The sequence below is a fragment of the Macrotis lagotis genome, chromosome X, assembly GCF_037893015.1.
Source record: "Macrotis lagotis isolate mMagLag1 chromosome X, bilby.v1.9.chrom.fasta, whole genome shotgun sequence".
Taxonomy (NCBI): Eukaryota; Metazoa; Chordata; class Mammalia; order Peramelemorphia; family Peramelidae; genus Macrotis; species Macrotis lagotis.
Genome location: NC_133666.1, coordinates 291,137,637 through 291,160,849, shown reverse-complemented (window position 1 = coordinate 291,160,849; position 23,213 = coordinate 291,137,637). Strand labels below are relative to the sequence as shown.

The following is a 23,213-nucleotide window of genomic DNA, read 5'->3' as shown; positions in this document are numbered from 1 at the left end:
TGTCTGTGGGCAGATATGAACTCAGGTCTTTCTGACTCCAGGCCAGTGCTCTATCCATTGAGCCATCTCACTACTTCAAGACAAATATCTTCTCTGACACATAACAGATGTGTCTGTTATGTCATAACAGGCTCTCTAAGATTGTAATCATGATAGCTTGTGATCTACCTGGGTGGGAGGAGTTCCCATGTTGAAATAATCCTAGGTCCTTGATGTGTTATACAACCATTGGTGAAGCAGCTAGACTATCAGTCAGCAGGTACTATATATTCCATGTATTTTTAGAATTACCAAATCATAACATTTTAGTTCTGAAATATATGTGAAATTATTTTAAACATTATAAAGTGTGTATATGTGAATATATATATATATATATAATGTTAATACATATCATTAATCTTATTAATATATTAATATTGTAGGAGAAGGGGAGAAAGAAAGTGAGCTTTTATAAGGTATTCCCTATTTACCAGGTTCTAAGCATTTAACAAATATTATCTCATTTAATCCTCTGACCAAATGTGAAATTGAGTCTGACTCTAGGCTCTATCCACTGCACTATCTGGTCCAACCCCAAAATGAGATCCAGAGTGATCAAATGATTTGTCAAATAACTTGTGGTTACCCAGATGCTTAGTCATAGAGTTGTGTAACCTTGAGCAAATCATTTATTAGCAAAAAAATTTAATTAGATAGATGTCAGGGAAGGTCAAACTTCAATCATTGGAATTATTTGTCTCTACCAATAAGGAGAAGCAATATAAGAAGCCAGGGCAAGTGGGTGATTTCCATTACTATTGGTAAAAAAAAAAAAAGGACATTCTAGCAATTGCCCAAGGTTCCTCAAAGTTAGTCACATGTTATGTCCAGGGAACAGGTGAGGAAGAAAGAGTAGCAAGTTACAGAACAATGTCCCTGTACCTCACCTGAGATATTGCCAAATCCTGTCCTCAAAAACTCATGCCATGTGTTTTAGTATCTTATACTTTCCTATGATACATAGACAGACACATAGATAGACAGTTAGAATGAAAGATAGTGGTAGAGAGATAAAAGATAGTAGATAGATTGATTTTTAGATAGGAAAATTAGAATCATTCTGAGAATATAAAAAATATTCAGTTTTATGGAAAGAATAGAGAACTGGGAGTCGAGAGACCTGGGTTCTAGTTCCAGCTTTGCCATTTAGAAATTTTGTGACCTTAAATAATCAAAGAAAAATTTATTAATCGTTTTCTATGTATTAGGTACTGTGCTAGCCCAAAAGCAAATAGACTCTGCCCTCAGGAACCTTACTTTCTTTAAGGAAGATACACACAAAAGTACATAAAAAATACAAAAAATACAAAGTGAGTTGGTCAGGGAGAGTACTAGTAGCTCGGAGATCATGAAATGCTTCTTGTAGAATGGGACATTTGAGCATCATTTTGAAAGAAATGGAGGAAACAAGACAATTCATTTGACTGCTAAGTTTCAATTTATTCATTTGTAAGATGAAGCCATAAGACTTAATTATTTATATGCCTCTAAAATTCAATGATCTTATTTGGAGAAAAGAAAGAATAAAATCAAGAAATTGTGTCTGGGGGTGGCTAGGTGGTGCAGGGGTTAGAGCACCTGCCATGCAGTCAGGAGTACCTGAGTTCAAATCCGGTCTCATACTTAATAATTACCTAGCTGTGTGGCCTTGGGCAAGCCACTTTAACCCTATTTGCTTTGCAAAAACCTAAAAAGAAAAAAGAAAATTGTGTTTGGAAAAAAGGGGAAAAAATAGGTTCTCACAAAAAAAAAGTGCTCTGAATTAAGTCCTGGATAGGATCAATTCTAGAAGAGAGAAATGGAGGATAGTAGCTATTATAATCAGCTAATGACATTATGACAAATGGTCAATGGAAAGAGAGAACAGAGGGAGAGAATTTGTGACCATCTGAATGGGAAAAGATTTTACTGAAGACATTTTTCATTCTTTCCAATAATAATATTATTGTTTTGCTTGATAGTCACACCAAATAGGGCCTACCATTGTCATTGTTCTTCATTGCCAAGCAACAGATAAAGAGAGACAGACTTGTGATATCCAGTAATATTAGGGAAACATTTTCCCTAGCAACAAAAATAACACATGGGTTCTTCATTCTGGTAGGCTAGAATTACCCTTGTTTTTCTCCTTCCTTCTTTTCAAGCAATGTAATTAAGGGGTAGGAGTTCTCACATACAAAGTTTAGTCTGAAAATTGTTCAGTAGACAACTGATTATTTCATTTGCTTTTTAAATAATGATTTACGAATGCTCATCCAAGTTGCTTAAAATTTGAAACTTTTGTCTAGGCCAGAGATATGAATTTGCTAGAATATCAAAAATAATCTACATGGAGACATCCTCTTATTCAATGGAATGGGTCAATTTACTTAATTTGCAGCAAGGGTGGATACCAACTGAAAAGGGGCAGTCAGGAAGGACAAGAACACTTCTATAGCAGATGACAACTAAGCTCTTTTAAAGAAAACAGAGAATCTGAGAGGAGGTGAAGAGGAAGTAAATTCTAGACATTAGAAATTGGAGACATAAGGTTATATGTGAGAAATAGCAAGAATCATCTAGTGCTTGTTTACAAATGAAGATAGGCAAATTCTTACACAATTTGCTAGGTACTCATGGGCTATAGAACATTGTCTTGGTCACATGATGGTTTATAGTAAATATCATATAATTTTAGATTATTAGAACTCAAAGTTATCTTAGAGACTCTTTAGAAACCTGCCATTCTTGCTGATAATGAATTAGAATCTTGGTAAGGTCTTGCCTAAGGTCACACAGCTGATATATGATAAAGCAAGAACTATTAGGTGAAAGCCTTATTGTATTTTGTTCTGGACAGTTCACACCCGGAGTACTGTCTTCAGTTTGTTGAAAAGGGTGTTGATAAACTAGAGGACAACCAGAAGAGTGCAGCCAGGATAGTGAAAGACTTTGAGTCTATGAAATCATGCTGATCAAACTGAAGGAACTGGGGATGTTTATTTAGAAGACTTAGGATGATTATCTTTGAGCATTCAAAGGATTGGCATGTGAAAAAGGAATTAGAGGTTATTTATTTTTATTTTCTGCATAGTGCCAAACAACAGAATGAGGGATAATGGATAGAAATACAAACAGGCAAATTGAGATTTGATATAAAGAAAAAACTTTCTAACTAATTGATCTATCTAAAAATGAAATGAGCTTCCTTGGAAGGTAGTATGTTTCTCTCAACTTGGAGTCTTCAAGCAAAAACTGTATGGACCCTTGTTGGATATATTGTAAAGGGGATAATTTTTTAAGTTATATTTAGTCTCCCTGGTCCCTAAGATCCTTTCCAATTCTGACATTCTGTGAGGAAAAATGCACAATCCTAATTCATTCCAATTAAATACATGTTTATTCAGTAGTACATCAGCCCTGTGCCAGATGCTATGAAGGATTTTTTTTAGGTTTTTGCAAGGCAAACAGGGTTAAGTGACTTGCCCAAGGCCACACAGCTAGGTAATTATCGAGTGTCTGAGACCGGATTTGAACCCAGGTACTCCTGACTCCAGGGCCAGTGCTTTATCCACTACGCCACCTAGCTGCCCCTAAAGGATTTTTTTTTAAAAAGCATAACACTTTTACCCACAATGAACTCATAATGTAGTTAGTATGACAAGATGAAAAGGATATAAGGAGATAATATGTGATTCTCTCAGGATGAACTATAAATAAGTGAAAGAAAGGAGAGATCAGTATAGGATGGAGGAGTGTGGGTAGTCTCCTCATAGCATTAGAGTGTGAGTTTGATTTGGATAGGTAGAGAAAAGGCTTTGGGATTTTCTTTTCTTTTTTTTTTTAAGGTTTTTGCAAGGCAAATGGGGTTAAGTGCCTTGCCCAAGGCCACACAGCTAGGTAATTATTAATTATTAAGTGTCTGAGACCGGATTTGAATGCAGGTACTCCTGACTCCAGGGCCAGTGCTTTATCCACTGAGCCACCTAGCCGCCCCTGGGATTTTCAAGGAAAGGAAACTGCATGAGCAGAAGTTTGAATATTGTATATTCTTTATCAAATCAGAAAAGTTAGAAAGATTTTATGAGGTTTTTTGGTTCTAGAAATGTACTTTTTGAAGGGGGAGGAAACTGGAGTATGCTATCAGGGATGTTATAATTTTGGAAGTTAGGTGACTTTTGGGAAAGATATCTTTAGAACAGGAGACCTGGATGATCCAAGAATAGGACCAAATGGGAAGAGGAGAGTTAGCCATATAGGATTTATTCTAGACTAAAGAAAGAGAGATAAATTGGATCTTTGAATTTCATTCTAGGATCAATTCACTAGGACAAAGAAAGCGACAGGACCTGGGTTAAGATCCCAGCTCTGCTATTTATTTTGACCAAGACTTTAAACTTCTCTTGATCTTAGTTTCTATATTTGCAAAAATGGGGGGGGGTTAAAAATAGATCATCTCTAAGGGTACTTCCAATTAAAAATAAATAACCCCCTCTACCTCATTTTTGTCATCTGCAAAATGAGAATTCTTAGTTAGCCAACTTTATTATTCCTTTTTTAGCTCTAAACCTGAACCTATGAGCCTATAACATAAATTTATGACTCAAATGCTTGTATGAGATTAAGATAATTCATTTAGGAATTTCCCTTGTACTGGATCTCTTTATTAATTTTCACATTACTATAACAGTCTTGCTGTAAATTAAACATAATCCCCCTCCCCCCCCCAAAAAGATAGAGAAACATTAAGAAAAATAAAGGAAAGAAAAAGAAAAAATGAACTTCAGTCTGTGTTCAGATACCATCAGCTCTGTCTCTAGGATGGATTGCATACTTTATCATAAGTCCATCAAAGAAATTGCTTCAATATTTTTTCCCCACAATTGCTACAGATAATTGTATTTCTCCCCTGCTGAGTTCCTCCCCACTCACATTTATTCTCTTCTCTCTCCTTTCACTTTGTCCCTCCTCAACAGTATGTTGTATCTAACTACCCTCTTCCATGATCTTTCCTCTCTTCTATCGCCTACACCCGCCCCTACTCTCCCTGACCCTTTACTCCCATACCTTTCTTCTACTTTTTCTTCTAGAGTAAGATAGATTTTTATTCATTCTCATAGAAAATGAATCAGAGAGGAAACAACATACACACAAGTTTCTATATCAAGTGTGTATGTTGTTTCCTCTCTGATTCATTTTCTATGAGAATGAAAGCTCACTCATTCCTCCTTACCTCCCCCCTTTAACTCCAATGCAAAAGCTTTTTTCTTGACACTTTTGCATGAAATATCTTAGTCCATCCTACCTCTCCTTTCAATTTCTCCCAGTACATTCACTTTTTGTCCATTGACTCCATCTTTATAATATATTTAATCTTCATATTCAGCTCCCTCCTGTGCCTTGTCTATATGTGCTCCTTCTAATCACTCTAATAAATGAGAAGGCTCATATGAGTTATCAGTATCTCTTGCCATGTAGGAATTTAAGATCATTAAATCCCTCATAATTTGTCCTTCCTGTCCACCCTCTCTGTGCATTGCCTGAGATCAAACTTTCTTTTAAGTTCTAGTCATTTCAACAGGAAAGTTTGAAAGTCTCTATTTCCTTGAATAGCCATCTTTTCCCCTGAAAGAGAATGTTCAGTTTTTCTGAGTAGTTGATTCTCAGTTGTATCCAAGCTCTTTTGCCTTCCAGAGAATCGTATTCTAAGCCCTATGAGCCCTTAATGTAGATGCTGCTAAATCCTGTGCAATCCTGACTGTAGCATCAAAATATTTGAATTGTTTCTTTCTGTCTATTTGTAATATTGTCTCTGACTTGGGAGTTCTGGAATTTGGCTATTATATTTCTGGAAGTTTTTTGGGAGGGCAGGGGAATCTCTTTCAGGAGGATGTGATGGATTCCCTTGATTTTTATTTTACTTTCTAATTCTAGGACAATTTTCCTGGAGAATTTCTCTTGAAAATGAAGTCTAGACTCTTTTCCTGGTCATGACTTTCAAGTAGTCCATTAATTTTTAAATTATCTCTTGGGTCTGTTTTCCAGGTCAGTTGTTTCTCCAAAGAGATACTTCACATTTTCTTCATTTTTTTTGGTTTTGTTTTTATTGTTTCTTGATTTCTCAGAAAGTTATCAGCTTCCATTAGCTCCATTCTACATTTTAAGGAATTGTTTTCTTCAGAGAGCTTTTATCTCCTTTTTATCTCCTTTTATCTCCTTTTCCTTTTGGTCAATTCTGCTTTTTAAGGCATTTTTCTCCTCATTTCTCCTTTTTCGGACTGCTTTTTCCATTTGACCTAAATTGGTTTTTAGCATGTTATTTTCTTCAGTATTTTTTGGTATCTCCTTCACCAAGTTGCTGACTTGGCTTTCATGATTTTCCTTCAATACTCTTATTTCTCTTCCAAATTTTTCCTCTATATCCCTTACTTGATTTTCAAAATCTTCCATAGCCTGAGACCAATTCCTATTTTTCCTTTGAGGCTTTGGATACAGAAGCTTTGATTTTGTTATCTTCTGAGGGTGTGTTTTGATCCTCCATGGGACCAAAGTAATTGTCTATGATCAGGTTCTTTTTCTTCTGTTGTTTACTCATTTCCCTAGTCTATGATCTGATTTTAATGACTTTCCAAGGTTTTCAGTGTTTTGGGGATACCTCCCCAGGGACCTTAATCCCTTCAAATTTTTGAGAGACTCTGACTGATTTCCTGAATTGTTCTCTGGTCTGTGGATGGTCACAAGCATTCCCCTCTATGCCACTATGGCAATTAGAGGTCCCAAATTGTGACCTGGATCTGAGCTTGTGCAGACCAACAGAGTCCTGTTCCAGGGACAGCAGAGAAACCTTAAATATTTCCCCGATTCCCTTACCATGTGTGGGCTTGAGCACTCTGGAAGCAGCTGCCATGTGGCTCCCTGCTGGGTGACTCCACAGGCCTGCTTTCAGTACCTGACCAGGACTGCACTGGCCTGGGTCCCTTGCTCACTCTGGTGTGGCAGAATTTTCCCATTGACCTTCCATGTTATCCTTTGTGATTCCTGGGCTGAGAGATCTGGAAACCATTCCACTGCCATGGACCCAGGCACCCTCAGGGACTCAGGGACCCTGTGGGTTATTCTTAGAAGGTTGGAACTTGATTGCTCTGGTGCAGCATGGCCTGGGTTATGCTGTGACCTCTTCCACCCCAGTGGAACAAACCCTGCCCATGGATCTTCCAAATTGTCTTGGACCAGAAAATTCTTTCACTAGATCTTTCTGTAGGTTATGCCTCTCTAGAATTTGGTTTAAGTCCTAATTTTAAGCCACGTGGAGCATACTGCAGGAGAGTTTCTGTAAATTCCTGCCTCCATGCTGCCATCTTAGCTCTGCTCCTCTCTTGAGACCTTAGCTTACTGTGGACATGATGAGGAAGTGTAATAAAATCTTTGACTCCTCATCTTCCTTGTTTCTGTAATTCAATCACTTTGTCCTTTGCATTCCTTTTTTACAATGTCTCTTGTGTCTATTCTTGCTATCCTCTGTTTTCATTTTAGTTCAAGTCTTTATTATCTTATATTTGTATGACTTCAAACATGGCTCCATGCCTCTAGGAAGAGAAAGAGTAGGAGGAGAAGGATAAAAAGGAGAAAGAGGAAAAAGAAGAAAAAGAAAAGTAATTATAACAATATCAAATTTGACAGAAATCAAAATCATGTGGGAGCATGTTGGCCACTAGAATTCTACTAAAGATTCTTTCAGTGAACCCATAGACATAGAGTGTGATCTTATTTCTAATACTTGTATTAAATGTAAAAAATATTTCTTTCATATTTACAGTAATCCAGAAAATGTAAAGTGATATCAGGATAGTGACTTGCCCCATTTCTATCCAACCACAATATATAATATGAGAAGATAATAATAATAATAATAATAATCACAACAATATTAATGATAATAATAAAAATAAAGCAAGTTAAGGTTCATAAAACATGTATTATCTCATTTGAGTCTCATAAAGCTTTGAGTATTATTTTGCCCATTTTGGTAATGTTTTGCCCTTCATTCTCAAAGAAGACCATGATATAAGGGAGGTGATGCCGTGACAAGCACATAAATTGGATTTAAGTGAGGGGGGGTGCTGTGTTAAGTCCCTGGTCTCATTTTGTCCTCCAGAGTCATCTGGATTCAGTGCCAGATGGATGTGGGCCCTGGATGTAAGGCAATGAGCATTAAATGACTTGCCCAAGGTCACACAGTTAGTAAATGGCAAGTATTTGAGGCTAGATTTGAACTCCCATTCTCCTAGGGCCAGTGCTCTATCCACTGTGTCACTTAGCTGCCCTTTTGCTCATTTTATTAAATGATTTATTTAGAGTCATACAGTGGGGTGCAATCCAAAGCCAGATCCTATAAGCTTGTAAGATAAGTCTATGACTCAAACAAATGTTTTTTTTTTTCTGTGAATAAGTTAATTCACTTAGACCCTTGTACTGGGTCTCTTGAGACCTTGGTATACAGTGAACATGGTTAGAAAGCCCTATAGCAGGGTCGTCTAGGTGGCGTAGAAGGGGCGGCTAGGTGGCACAGAGGATAAAGCACCGGCCTTGGAGTCAGGAGTACCTGGGTTCAAATCTGGTCCCAGACACTTAATAATTACCTAGCTGTGTGGCCTTGGGCAAGCTACTTAACCCTGTTTGCCTTGCAAAAACCTAAAAAAAAAAGACAAAAAAAAAGCCCTATAGCTTTCAAAATATGATTTCTGTCTCCTCCAAATTCCAGTAACATGTATCGATCCCTATTTTCTGTCACTTTATAAATTTCTATTTTGTATTTGAATCAATAAAACAATAAGTTACTACAAGGCAATGTTGATTGAAACATTTCTAAAATAGTGAGCCTACTTTTCTGACTTCTTAAACAGAAACCATTAAAACCATTCAATATATTCTTGGATATCTCCATGATGACTTCTCACCAGAATCAGTATGCTATATGAAATATTTTAAAGATTTGCCTTTAATTAAGCTCTATCTCATGGGAAGAACTTCCTGGTCTGCCTCACAAGTGCCAGGAATTCCAGAGTAGAATCACACAACCTGAATTCCAAATCAAGTCAGTGAAATTTGGAACTATCCTTGAAAATCCAGGTTGTTTGAGCACATGACCAAAAATGAAATAAATTTCTAGGGTCATAGACTGGTTTCTTGACCCCCCAAGAAAAATTTTTTTTAGTCACTTGGGTGATCCTAACCTAAACTGTTGGATAATAAAGACAACATCCATTATTTTAAAAATCACATACCCTAGAGTCTTGTGTAAGTAGCTGTGCTGTTGTTATTGTTTTGTCCTTCATTCTCAAAGAGGACCATGACATCAGGGAAGTGATGCCACATGCAAATGAATTGGATTTAAGTGAGGGAAAGTTGTGCAAAGTCACCAGTCTCATTTTCTCCTCCAAAGTAATCCAGATTCAGTGGCCAAATATAGATCAAGACAACTGGAGATGGTCCTTGACTCTTACTTGTAATAATATTACAAGTAAGATGAAGCCAGCATTATAGCATAAGCTTTTTTTAAAGTAATAATTTATTTCCCTCTAATTATATATGAAACATTAAAATTTTTTTTAAATTTTGAGTTCCAAGTTCTATCATTCCCTTCTTCCCCTCTTCTCTCCCTGAAATGGTAACCAATCTGATATAAGTAAAGATTTCCATTATGGTCATTCTGTGTAAGAAGATTTGAAAAAGAGAGAAAGAAAGAAAGGAAAGAGAGAAAGAAAGAAAGAAAGAAAGAAAGAAAGAAAGAAAGAAAGAAAGAAAGAAAGAAAGAAAGAAAGGGAGAAGGGAGGAAAAAAGGGAGGGAGAAGGGAGGAAAAAAGGGAGGGAGAAGGGAAGGAGGAAGGAAGGAAGGAAGGAAGGAAAGAAGAAGGAAGGAAGGAAGGAAGGAAGGAAGGAAGGAAGGAAGGAAGGAAGGAAAGGAGGGAGGAAGGAAGGGAGGAAGGAAGGAGGGAAGGAAAATAGTATGTTTCAGTCTGTATTCAGGCAACCCCAATTCTGTGTCTGGTAGTAGATAGCATTTTTCATCAATAACACAAATTTTTTATACTACAATGAGAGAGATTCACAGTCTATCTTTATGTACGCAGGGAGTATTATTTAACTTGGACTATCAGTGAATCAAAGTCATAGCAAGATTCATGATAAAGAGGTTTTCCTCTATATTTATAGGTTAGGCTAATGCATCACAGTCTTAGAATATCAGCTTAGAATACAGTTACTTCTCTAGAAACTAGAGTTCATAGGAGCAAAGACCTACTTTATACATGATGATGCTGAGCACATAGAGACTGTGTCCAAGGTCTAAGCAATAAGTATCAGAAGCTATATTTGAACCCATGTGCCCTACACTGGAGTTAAAACTTTTTATTGTCTCCTATCTAATTTCTATTTGGCAGACAAGAAAATGGAGATCCATAAAAGTAAAATTATTTGTTCAAGGTCATATCATTGATACATAACAGAGCAAGATTTAAACCTAAGTCCTCTAGAATCAATCATAGACCTCAAATTTCCAATGTCAGTTAGAGGTGTAATTTTTTTTTCTAAAATGAAGAGTTGTAACTCCAGTTAGAATTAGAATTTCTAATGCCAATTAGAGATGTTTTTTTTTCCAAAATGAAGAGTTCTAAGTCCAGTTCTCCGGACTTATTCTCTGAACCACCAGTTTTGGTTGAGTTTCACATTTACTGACAGAACTCCATAAATGGAGAGAATGTGTATGCATTGACACAAATATGGGAGCAAAATGGAAAGTGGTCATTGGAAAGAAAGAAATAAAAGAAGGGAAATAGTGGGATGGGATAGAGAGAAAGAAGAGAAACTAAGAAGAAAAGAAAAAACATAATTTATCTATCCTGAGCTTTTAATTACTTTTCTTATGAGTGCACTGTGTGTGTGTGTGTGTGTGTGTGTGTGTGTGTGTGTGTTTGTGTGTGTGTGTGTGTGTGTGTGTGTGTGTGTGTGTGTGTGTGTGTGTGTGTGTGATAATTCCTTATTCTCCCTGCATCCAGGTGGTGGCACTGGTACTCTTTCTGCCTTCCCATGCTGACTACTAGTTCATCTCCATGGTTCTCTGTTTAGGGGAGAGATAGAAGAATGAAATAGGTAGACGGAAAGAAATGACAGGAATGTTGAATCCCTATGAAACCGAATTTCTGAAAAACTCATTCACTTTATTATTCCCTTACTTTTCACCCCCATACAAGGGCAAACTGTGAGCAAGGGTAGAAGAGGGAAGTCTAGCTGAAATAGAATGGATGAAAGTATCCTACGACAAACTCTCTCTGGGACTAGACAGGATGTTTGGTTTCAAAGGGAATACAACAAATAGTTGAATAAGACAATTCACACACTGAACAACAAAAACCCTAGAAAAATAAATGTAATTTAGCTTCTATGACCATTGAAAAAGAATATTCTTAGTTTTATAATAAGATTATAAGTTTGATGCTCTCTTTATCAAGTTCTCCATTAAAGTTAAGAAGATTGGAATCATTAAATTTTTTTTTTGGCAAGGCAATGGGGGTTGAGTGACTTGCCCAGGGTCACAAAGCTAGGTAATTATTAAATGTCTTAGGTCAGGTTTGAACTCAGGCTCTCCTGACTCCAGGGTCAGTGTTCTGTTCACTGTGTCACCTAGCTGTCCCCTGAATCACTGAATTTTAAAGTTAAGAAGAGTCTTATATATTTTCTTATTTCATTTATTCAAATTTGAAAGGTTTATAATTTCAATAGTATAGGTTCTCCTTCTGATACAGATCATAAATAGTCTTCTTGAGTTTCTGTAGCCCATGAAAATTCAATATCTGATAACCAACTTTCTTGTGATGAATCTCTTCTCACTGAACCAGCCTGGACTTCTGCTGACAGACATAATTAACTATTTTTGAAATTTTTCCAGCTTGTTCATTTACTAACTTCTTTATCACTAAATGTGTTGAGCTTTTTCTACCATCATCATTTGTTTAGCAACAAGAAAAGTTGATTGCTAATTTAAAAAGAGATAGGAACAATGTTTGGGATAGAAAAGATGACAGAGAGAAAGAAAAACAACTTAACTTTTAGATTGCTTCTGTGTTTTTTTTTAAGTGAATAATTGTTGGCCTGGAAAACAAAAATTTCTAATGGGAGCTGAAAGCCCAACATAAGTAGAAAGAAAATAAGAACACATCTAGTGTCATCATTCCCAGAAGAATAATATTCCAGGGTACTGAAAAAAAAGTGAATATTACTAGAAAGTCACTCAATGAATTTTTGAAAGATCATGGAGAAGATGGACTGGAGAGGGACAAATGTCTTGATTTTCAAAATAGAGAGAGTGTACTTTAAGCTAGAAGAAATCAACTGATTCCTGGCAAAATTCTAGTATGTAGAATCATAAGATAAAGGTTCTAGAAGTTCATAAGAGATCATCTAGTTCAGTTCCTTCATATTACAGATAAGAAAACTGAAGACCCAAGAGTTTGTGATTTGTTCAAGGTAACATATTAGAGGGATGGTCAATGACCACAAAAAGCCAACCATGACTTCATCAAGAACACATCATGCCATATTAATCTTTTTTCTATTTTTGAAAAAGATCTGTAAAGTGATCAAGGGAATGGTGGAAATATACCTCTAATGCTGTTTTTGTGGACAAGATGAATATTATTAACTAATGGACAATAAAGGCAGATAGATTTGCTAATGGTTGTTTGTAAGAATAATCATTGTCAATTTGAAGGTAGTGTTTAGAGTAGTTCCCTAGGGAACTGTGCTTTGTCCTAGGTCATTTAATCTTTTTTTAAAAGAAATCTTGAACTCAACAAGTCCCAAACTGTACTATTAGAGTCATGAATTTGGAAGTGGAGGTCCTGGGTTCAAGTTTTTTTTTTTTAGAAGAAGGCATAGACAGCATACTTATCAAATTTACTAGAAGGAATAGCCAAGTTGTTAGATTCTGGAATATGGATCTAAAAGCTCTGGATATACTGGAACAATGAGTTGAATCTAATAAGGATAAATTTGATCTCTTAACCACAAATTCAAAAAAAAAATCCACAAATTCAAGATGAGAATCACGACCAAAAAGACCAAAACAATCATATTGTTCAGACATTTTCAGACATGCCTTACTCTACATGTCCCCATTTGGGATTTTCTTGGAAAAGATATTGATATGGTTTGCCATTTTCTTTTCCAGATCATTTTACAGATGACAAACTGAGGCAAATAGGGCTATATGACTTACCCAAAGTCACACAATTAAAAATGTTTGAGGGAAGGAAGGAAGGAAGGAAGGGAGGGAGGGAGGGAGGGAGGGAGGGAAGGAGGAGAGAAAGGAAGGAGAGAGGAAGAAGGGAGAGAAGGAAAAGAATGAGTGAAGGAGAAAGGAAAAGAAAGAAAGAATAAAGGAAAGAAAAAAAGGGGAAACAACTCATTCAACTATGTCAAGAAAGCCAGACTATCCAGAACTACAGATGTGATGATTCCCCTGAACTCTTCCTTGGTCAGACTATATTTGGATTCTTAAATTTAATTCTAGACACAAATTTTAGCACTTTGATGAATTTTAGGATATGCAGAAGAGGACAGTAACAAAGTTAAAGTTTCAAGATTATGTCATATGTGGATTAACTCAAAGTAGGAGAGAAATTGACCTGCAGATAAGTCAACATGGCAAAGCAGAATTGATAACGTCTTTAATAGATTGGATGTCATCTTTGTCCCAGAGGTTCTAAACCTGGGTGACTGATAGGATAGTGGCAATTCCCTTCAGGAATCTCATATAGAAGAGAGATATTCAACTTGGTACCAGAGGGCAGAGCCAGGAGCAGTGGATAGAAGTTTCAAGGAGAAAACTTTTGCTTCTGCATAAATAAAACCTTCCTAACAATTTGAAATATCTTTTAAGAAACCAGAATTGACTGTCTTGGAAAATAGTAGGTTCTCCCTCCCTGGAGATGTCCAGATCAAGGCTGAATGATGAGTTATCAGCTATGTTGTACAGGGTATCCTAGATCAGGGATGCCCTGGATGTCACTTCACTCCCATGGTTTCCTCCTATCTCTCTGAGGACTCTTCCTCTGTTCCTCTGCTAGTTCCACTTCCTCTTTTCAATCCTTAAATGTTAATGTCTGCTAATATTCTGTTCTTGGGCATCCTCTCCTAATATACCCTTTACCTCTATGCAGATAACTTCTAAATTTTGATCTCTACCCCAACAATTCACCTGAGTTCTATTCTCACTTTATCAACTTCCTGCTAAAAGTCTTTTTTGAATGTTCCACCAGAATCCTGAACTCAACAAGTCTCAAACTGTACTATTTAGAAAGAGTCATGAATTTGGAAATGGAGGTCCTGGGTTCAAGTTTTTGACTCGTATTTAGGTCAAGACCCATAGGACCCTTAGATCCATGTTTTTGTGATAGTTAAATGTCTCTAGGCCTCAGTTTCCTCATTTAGGAAATAAGGGTATTGGACTCAATAATCACTAAGATCCTTTCCAGTTCTAAATGTATGATCCTAAGAATCTGTAATCTTACTCCAAAGCCTGATCTTTCCAATAGCTTCTCTATTTTTGTTGATGCTACTTGCTACTGCTCTATCAGTCATCCAGGTTTGGAACCTCAGGATCAAAGATGACATCTAATCCATTAGTGATGTTATCAGTTCTGCCTTCTCAGCAGAATCCTAACTTCTAATGTTTTCACCTAAAATAAATTCAGCTGGGAAAAGATGACAATGATTCATATCCCTAAAGGAATTGGTGAAGGTAGGAACTATGGGAGAAGCCTGATTATAGATGTTGTTTGGATGGGGGGAGGGAGAGACCTTTCCCTCTCCCCAGTTCTCTTTACTAGCAATCTTCTTTTCCTACTCAATCCCAGTCTGCTTCTCCCCACAATTCCCCACAGCAAATATGGTCTAGTAGTGGTAAAAGTGACCTTTCATCCTAAATGAGGAGCATAAGGTATAGGAGGTATAGGAACAATGGTTTTCACATCACATAAAGGAGAAAGTCAGCACCTAGGAAAGAGTAGCAACTGCTCCATCCTAGGTACCCATTACCTCTGAAATCCATTCTTTCTTTTTTACTGTCACTGTACCCACCCTGTTTGAACTTCTGCTGCTGTAGCCACAAAATAGTACCTTCAGAGACTTGTGATCTAATCTCTGTATAACATCCTTAACACTGAAGTCTGAAAAGAGTATATTTACCCAGGCTTTTTCTTTGCCACATAGTATCTAGAACTAAACCCAAAGTCCCTGCCAAGACCAGAGCAGTTTTATGACTCTGCATTCTAATCAGTGACAAGAATACAATCTAAAGCAAACTGTCTAATTAAGTGGGACATAACTGTGTTCTCACCAGCCTTCCCTACCCCAGACTGAGACAAGTTTAGGATGGAGATGAGCTGAGGAGGTGTGATTGTGGTATTGGGTCAGGAATGAGTGTCCAGTGAGACCTGACCACATGACTGAGGTGAGTGTGAAAAGAACTTTGAGAAGAGAAAGAAATTGAGAATGTGTTAGTGGGTGGTGGAGGGAGGGAGTGTTTTCTGAGGTGAGACATTGGCCTGCTTCTGTATTTACTTTCTCCATTATCTAAATATATGGTGATACCATGAAATCAGTACAGGCTGTATACCATCTTCATTCTTTTTCAAAGAAAAAAAATGGTCTTTTGTAAATGATCTATCCCTGCTAGATGGTAATCAACTGACAAGTATTTATTGTGTACCTACTCCTTGCCAGGTACTATGTTAAGAGTTGGGGCTACAAGTTCAAAGAATGAAACATCCCTAAGTATTTTGTCCAGGGTTAGTACTGGGACAGGGTTGGGGGGGGGGGGAATGTATTACTTCCCTATATACATCACAGGTTAGAGAGTAAACTTAAACTCAAAAACTGAGTAACACTTTTTTTTCATAATTGTGAAGTGATTCCCTTTTTGCTTTACACATATAAGGAGAGCTTCCTGGAAGTCTCATAAGAAAGCTGCCAAAAGTTGTCTGATACCCTTTTCTTCCCAGAGCTGTTGTCAAGGGTTATCAGTTTTGTGAGATTGGCAAATCTACTTTTTCTCATTGCTTCCTTGTTCTCACCCTCCACTAGTACTCATGACTATAGTCAAAAGAGCATAAATAGACCTCAGTCCAATGAAGAAAATCAGGTCCAAAATAGTTATGGCTTTACCAATGTCACACAGAAAGCTATAATTATCCACTGTCTTTCATGACTTTCTTAGAATAATCAGAAGCTGGGTTGGCAGAAGCCTTTGGTCAGGAGAAGGCACACTTTCCAGAACAACCCTTGAGTGTCACATTCAGGCTGAAGAATGAGGGCAGTTGTATGAATTTGATTTCAATGTGTGGAAGATCAATGGGAAAAGCAGACCAAGCTCCCTTACTTTATGAAAAGTACTCCTTGATCCCAGGTGACTCAGATTCATTAATGGCTTGTCTGTCCAGGTTCTATAGGTTTCTTGACATACAAATGTTATATGTAAAAAAGATATATGACAGACTTGAGAGCACACTTACAAAAGTAAAACTGAAATTACTAAATGAAGTTTATATTATTGCTTAGGATAATAGAACAATCACATGCTTCCCTGAATTTTGACATTAAATAAAGCCCACCTTCAGATTTTCGTTATAGTTCTTTCACCCACCATCCTTTATAATCATTTTGGGGTAAGAACAAATCACATATTTTCATTCTAGACATTAAGAATGCAAAAAGATGGGGTGGCTAGGTGGTGCAGTGGATAAAGCACCGGCCCTGGAGTCAGGAGTACCTGGGTTCAAATCCTGTCTCAGACACAATAATTACCTAGCTGTGTGGGCTTGGGCAAGCCACTTAACCCTGTTTGCCTTGCAAAAACCTAAAAAAAAAAAAGAATGCAAGAAGAAATACCATCCGTATCCAGAGAATGAACTGTGGAGTTTGAACAAAGACTAAAGATTATTACCTTTAATTTAGGGGGGGAAAAACCCGATTATCTTCTTATATAATTTTGCTATCTCTTATATTTTATTTTTCATCCTTAAGGATATGCTTTCTCTCTCATCACATTCAACTTAGATCAATGTGTACCATGGAAACAATGTAAAGACTAACAGACTGCCTTCTGTGGGGGTGGGGGTGGGGGGAGGGAAACAAGATTAGGAGAACAATTGTAAAACTCAAAATAAATAAAATCCTTCTTTAAAAAAATGCAAGGAGCCAGAAACCAGGGCTCTCAGTGTCTGGGACCTCTTTGAAAGTCTAAGGAGAGAAGGGGCCTCAGCAGAGGGGTTGGTTTCATAATCAGAAACATTGGGAAGGAGGGATGATGCTTCTGAAAACTATCCTAAAGTCTCTTTTCTTTTCAGAACTGTTTTCAAAGGTGAGACTGGCAATCTACGTAACCTATCCTTTCTCATTACCACTCTATCTCTACCCCCAACATAGGCATTCATATAGAATCACACATATGCATGTGCATACACACTTGCATGCAAACACACATATGCAAACCCTACTGTATTGAAGCTCTATAGCATATGTGAAACAGCTGTTAAATAAGTGACATCACTGCCTCACACCCAAAACCTTCTCTTCTAGCACCTTCCTTCCCTACCCCATATTGCCAGTCTTTTTTCCTACTCAGTTCTCCTTTCTGTCCTCCCATCTAGATTTGTCTCATATTCAGCAGTTTTCCTTTCCCATTCCCTCCCCCACCCTCAATTCAATATTTATCTACTAACTTCCTTGACTCATTCTCTCTGGAATTTCTACAAAGTGATAGTCTATGCTAATGTAGCCATGAGAGATAGACTGATATGTCACTCCTTCAATAGGTACCATCTATATTTTAATAGGGTTTTTGTGAAGATAAAACTTTAACCCAAAGAAATTACTCCAAGAACATTTGATAACCAAGAACAAATAAAGAAAAAATATTTGGAGGAAAAGGGACATTTGGCACACCCTCAATTTGATCTCCATATTCCTTCTTTACCTGTGTGATGGTCTGACCATGAATTGCCATTTTCCTCTTGCCTGCTAGAATATCTGAACTTGGCCATAAGGATAATAATATTTTCTTCGGAGATAATACAAGACTTGTCCTTCCCTGGCCACTTAATCTTTTAAACACCATTTTTTCACTTCTAAAAATAATTCACATCTTGGAATTCATAACTGGTAATCATTATGATCTTTATTTACCTCAACATGGAATAGATTAAAAGAGCAAAAAGAAACAGGAAAATCAAAACCTCATAGTAGTACTTATTTAACCCTTCTCTTAATGCTTGCTAAGATTGCCCAGAAATCTCCAGAAAAATTATGTCTCCATTACTTCCTAATAGAACTGCTTTAAATAAAAAAGAGAGCAGGGCAGCATAGCGATTTCTCTTCTTTTTCTCATTTTCATTCTCTCCTGTCTTAAATACTTCTCTCTTTAACTGATTCAAATTTGAATCCTTTAAGTACGAGTTCAGGTCTCACTTCCTACAAAGACTCTTGTTAGGACCAAGCAGCAGGAAGTACCTTCCCCAACATTCAGCATTGTGTTTATGTTATATATCCTTATTGGTTGTCTTTTTAACTGACTATTGTATTAACATCTCCCTTTCCTCCAGATAGTAACCTCCATGATCCTTGCATTGGTTCCTCATTATCAAATACAGTGTCCTGCAGTCATTTGATGACTATTTGATCAGTGAATTGATTGAACAGAGATATAGCTAGTGATGTTCATGACTTGATCTAGAGCCCAGCATTCTAGTCATTACCCCTGGACAGCCTTGGTTAGAACCACGACATTGAATTAAAAGTAGAAGTTCTTCTATAGTGAGATAACACAGAAAATTTCTTTTCCCCCAATCTTTAATAAATGGAAATTTAAGGGGACAAGGAAAAATTAGGAAAATTATTGAAATTAAGAACCATAGAGGTGAAGGAAAAGGTTGCCAGGATATTTGTAGTCATACATTCAATTAGTTCCAGGCTGCACTTTAATATCCCTGAGTTTAAAGGCCCTGGTGCCATTCATAGCCTAAGTGCTCTGAGAGCAAGCATACTTTCCTAACTAAAATGCCTTGCAATTCTGAGATGCTATATTCCTATTTATAAATCTTGATATCATACTTGTCTACACTTAACAGGATCCAGAGTTTTGACTGAGTTAGCAGAAAGGATACTGAGCCAGGAGTCAGGAAGCTTGAATTCTAGTCTTAGCTCTGCTATTCACCAGCTATGTGACTCAGAACAAGGACTTCACCTTCTTGGCCTTAGTTTTCCCCTTCTAATTAGAGAGAATTTCTAAGATATTTTCTAGTTTTAACATTCTAGGATCCTAATTTTTCTTTGTTCTCATTTCTCAAAATAAAGAACACCCACAGCTAATTCCTTTTCTACCTGGCTTTTATAGAGATCCAGAATCATGCTTATCTATCCTTGCCCACAAATTATGTGTCTCCATCTGATTTTAGTTAAATTTCCCAGGGGTAGATATTGAGCACCTTTCCAATTTGTTATGACTGTAATAAATACTATCTCTGTCACCCAGCATCTAAAAGGTTAGTCCTCCCTAGAACCAAATATGAGCTGTGAAAAAAGAAACAAGGAAACTACATATTCTCAGTTAACTCTGAGGAAGGATGAAGAACTTGTGTTAAGGGTTTTAAAGAAATTCAGATTGAGATGGATGACCGGTAGGGTAGCCAAAAAAGAATGAACAATAGTGTTCAAGATTAATTGTGAGTGAATATATGTTTATCCATGTGTATATGTGTCTGCATTTATATGTATATATCTTTTAACTGCTTCATTTCCATAACTTTCCATGTTATGTGCATTCCATTAGGTCTATTTTCATAAGAAGGACACTTTTCACTTGATTAGCAGCTTGTGATTATTTTATTCCATTCAAGCATTTTTCACTTTGATTTACTAGTACATGCATAGTCTTTTCAGTATTATGCTAGGATTTTCCTACAGGTTCTTGGCTCTGTCTTATTACTCATTTATTCCTTTTAACAGGCTATCTCTGATAACTGGACTGTTGTGATATAGAGCCTCAGGATTGTCACAGAAATCTAATGAAATGTGAGACTGGTTTGAGTTTGGGTTTGGAATCTACCCCATTTTCTTGGAGAACAGTCAGACAATATATTTGAGAAGAATATCAAGTCATTTTTATTAAGGTCTTTGTCAAACTTTTGGCAGTAGCTTTTGCTTATTGTCCCTTTTAACAGCAGCAAGGCATAAGGGAGGCTAAAAGTAGGGAAAGTTATTCTGAAATGTAATAGTGACTTGAGGTGCCTCATAAAGTAGGCTGCCATTAAGCTTATTTTTTTAGATGTTTGTGAATGGTATTTGACATCTTGAATATCTAAATTGTAGACTAACAAGGAGATGTTGTCTATTATTAAAAGAAGATCCAGATGAAAGGAGTTGCCTTGTTGGTACTTTATGTATTCCCTTCAGCTTCACTAACCTTAAGCTACCTTTATAAATTCAAATTTCATCAGTAACCTGAAATATACTTCATTCCCTTTGATGTATATGCACCTCTGAGAAACAGAAAGAAATTTAAACCCACAATTCAGTACTAAGGAATATAGAATGTACCAAGTACCTGAGATTTTGGTTTTGAGTACAAGGGACCTAAATTCTATCTCTAATGTGTCTTAAGGTGTGGAGACCTAGAGATAAAATGGGAACTTGTGGACTCACCCAAGCAGGGCAAAGAAAATTAGTCATAATTATAAAAATAGCTAGCACTCAAGAGGCATAAGATTTGCAGAACAATACAAATGAGAAACAATCTCATTTGGTCCTCACAAAGCTTTGTTAATGTATATGCTATTATTATCTTCATTTTACTTACTGTAAAAGGCTGAGAAGGAAAATAAAGTTAAGTCAAACTTCATCTCAACACTATGAAGAAATTATTATAGTCATTATTATTCTCACTCTACAGAGAAGGAAAATGTGACTTGTTTATATCAAAAGGAGGCAGTATTTGAACCTAGGGCTCCCTGACTCCAAATCCAGTGTTCCATCAGGATTCACTATCATGCTTCCTCATCTTCACAAGGAATTGACCCTTGGTTTTTCAAAGATAATAAAAGAGGAGTGAAAATCATGTTAGGATATGTTCATTTGTTTATTTTACAAGTGATTCTTGTTTAGTCCACTGCTGGCTATCTGTTTTCTGATGACCAACTCTGCTATCACAGATTATCTATCACTAAAAGAATGGCACTAGAAGAAGTATCTTTTAATAATAATAACTCATAAAATATGAAGGCATTTTAATGTGTAACAGAAGAACAAAGATACAGAAAGGAGAAAATAATGCTCACTTAAAGCAAAATTGAGAAAGAAATGACGTTTGTTTCTAACATTCTTCTGCTTTCCCTTTCAATTCTTCTTTACCTCTGCTACTTTCAACATTTTTCTGCTGTCATCTTAATTCTTAAAGTTCTCCACAGACATATCCTATCCAGGTTTGCTAGTCCCCTCGTTGCAAAATTACCTTCTCCTTTTGTTTCTCCAATTAAAATTCCCCCCTACCTCAATACAAGAATTTTAGTAAACCAAGGAGAAAAGTATTTAACTGAATGACTGATAACTGGTCTAATCTCACAGAGGATAGGAATTTTAAAAGAAGAGTTTTTTAACCAAAAAAATTTTTTTTTCCTAATGGTATTATATGAGATGGTGGGACTTGCAAGTCAAAATAGGATTAGATTAGAGGATTCTTAGATGTCTCAGATCATAAATATAGATGACTAGTTACTCTGTCTCTGAGTCAGGTTGATTCTTAATATGCATTTTTTAAGTAGTCTTAGAAAATAGATGAAAAGGAGCCAAAAGATAAGTATGAATTTAAGCTAGATATTGGGCAGTCATTGTTGGAGAAGCAAATTAATGTTGTTTGTACCTTCATTTTTGAAGAGTATAGAATGTTGTCTTGACTTATTTGTAAATTGGATTTAAGTGAGGCAGAATTGCACAAATTTCTTCAGTCTCATTCTCTCTTCTAGAGTCATCAAAATCTAATAACACGGAAAAAAGTCAAGATTACTTGAAATGGCCCAGGATGTAGTAGATGACATTGATTTCTTCAGTGTTTGACAAAACTCTAAGTGCTCCACAGCACCTGCTTCAACTGTCTTCAGTGATCTTTAACAATTTGTTCTTATCTGCACATTTCAATAGGGGAAGTCTTCACATGCTTGAGATAGATGCTCTCCTAAGGCCAATGTATTTATGTCTTGTGGATTACCCTCAATCTGTTAGGTCTGTCTGCTGAGATGGTTTACTGTGCTGTAGTCATTGTACATATTACAGATTCTTGTAACTACAAGTCAAAGTTGAATACCAGGTGGTACCTAGGGGTGATGATCAGTTTGAAAAAGGTTCAGCAAACACTCATACCAGAACTACTATTCCTCCTTGAATATACATATACTCCTGGAGGGACTAATATACTATTGGTAGAACTGGAAATTGGTTGAATCATTCTGTGAAAACAATTTGAAATAATACAAAAAAACTATTTGAATCCAAAAATTCCACTATTGAGCATATAACCCCAATAGATCAATAATAAAAATAAAAATTGTATACACAGTGTTCCAAAAATCTTAGTATAATCTCATTAGACTAGTAAAATCTTAAAATTGTCATAGTGGCATTCCATGGTAGGAAAAAAACTAAAAACAAAATAATCCACCCATTGGGGAATATCTGAACAAATTATGGTTTATGATTATAATGGGATGTTATTGTATCCCCTGAACCAATATAGGGAATTCAGAGAAATATGTGACAACTTGTATAAAGTGATTTAGAGAGAAGCAAATGAAGGCAAGAGAACAATATACACAATGCTTAAAATATAAATGATAGCATTACTAAAGGCAGTCAAAGTATAAGGAAGAGTGGTTTAAAGAAAAATCCCAGCCCTTCCTGGAAAAGCTTCTAAGGAAATAGAGATTCTTCTTTTTAGTAGAGAAATGGGGAATCCAGATGTGGAATGAGATATACTTTCAGGCAGACTTGGTGTTGGTTGGCTTGGCTAAACTTTTTTTTTACTTTGTTGAAAGAAAGACCTTAATGGAGAGGACATAGAAATGGCAATGATATTAACAGAAAAGACAATA

The 23,213-nt window shown here is 36.4% G+C and overlaps 1 long non-coding RNA gene across 2 annotated transcripts in view; it reads left to right on the top strand.

The window, feature by feature from the left end:
* Window positions 1-178: 178 nt before the first annotated feature.
* The window catches only part of LOC141503019 (uncharacterized), a 134,649-nt gene continuing 111,614 nt past the window's right edge, over window positions 179-23,213 (top strand). For both annotated transcript variants that reach the window (XR_012472742.1, XR_012472741.1), the window contains exon 1: window positions 179-259. This is a non-coding gene — a long non-coding RNA (uncharacterized LOC141503019). The remainder of the gene's footprint in view (window positions 260-23,213) is intronic.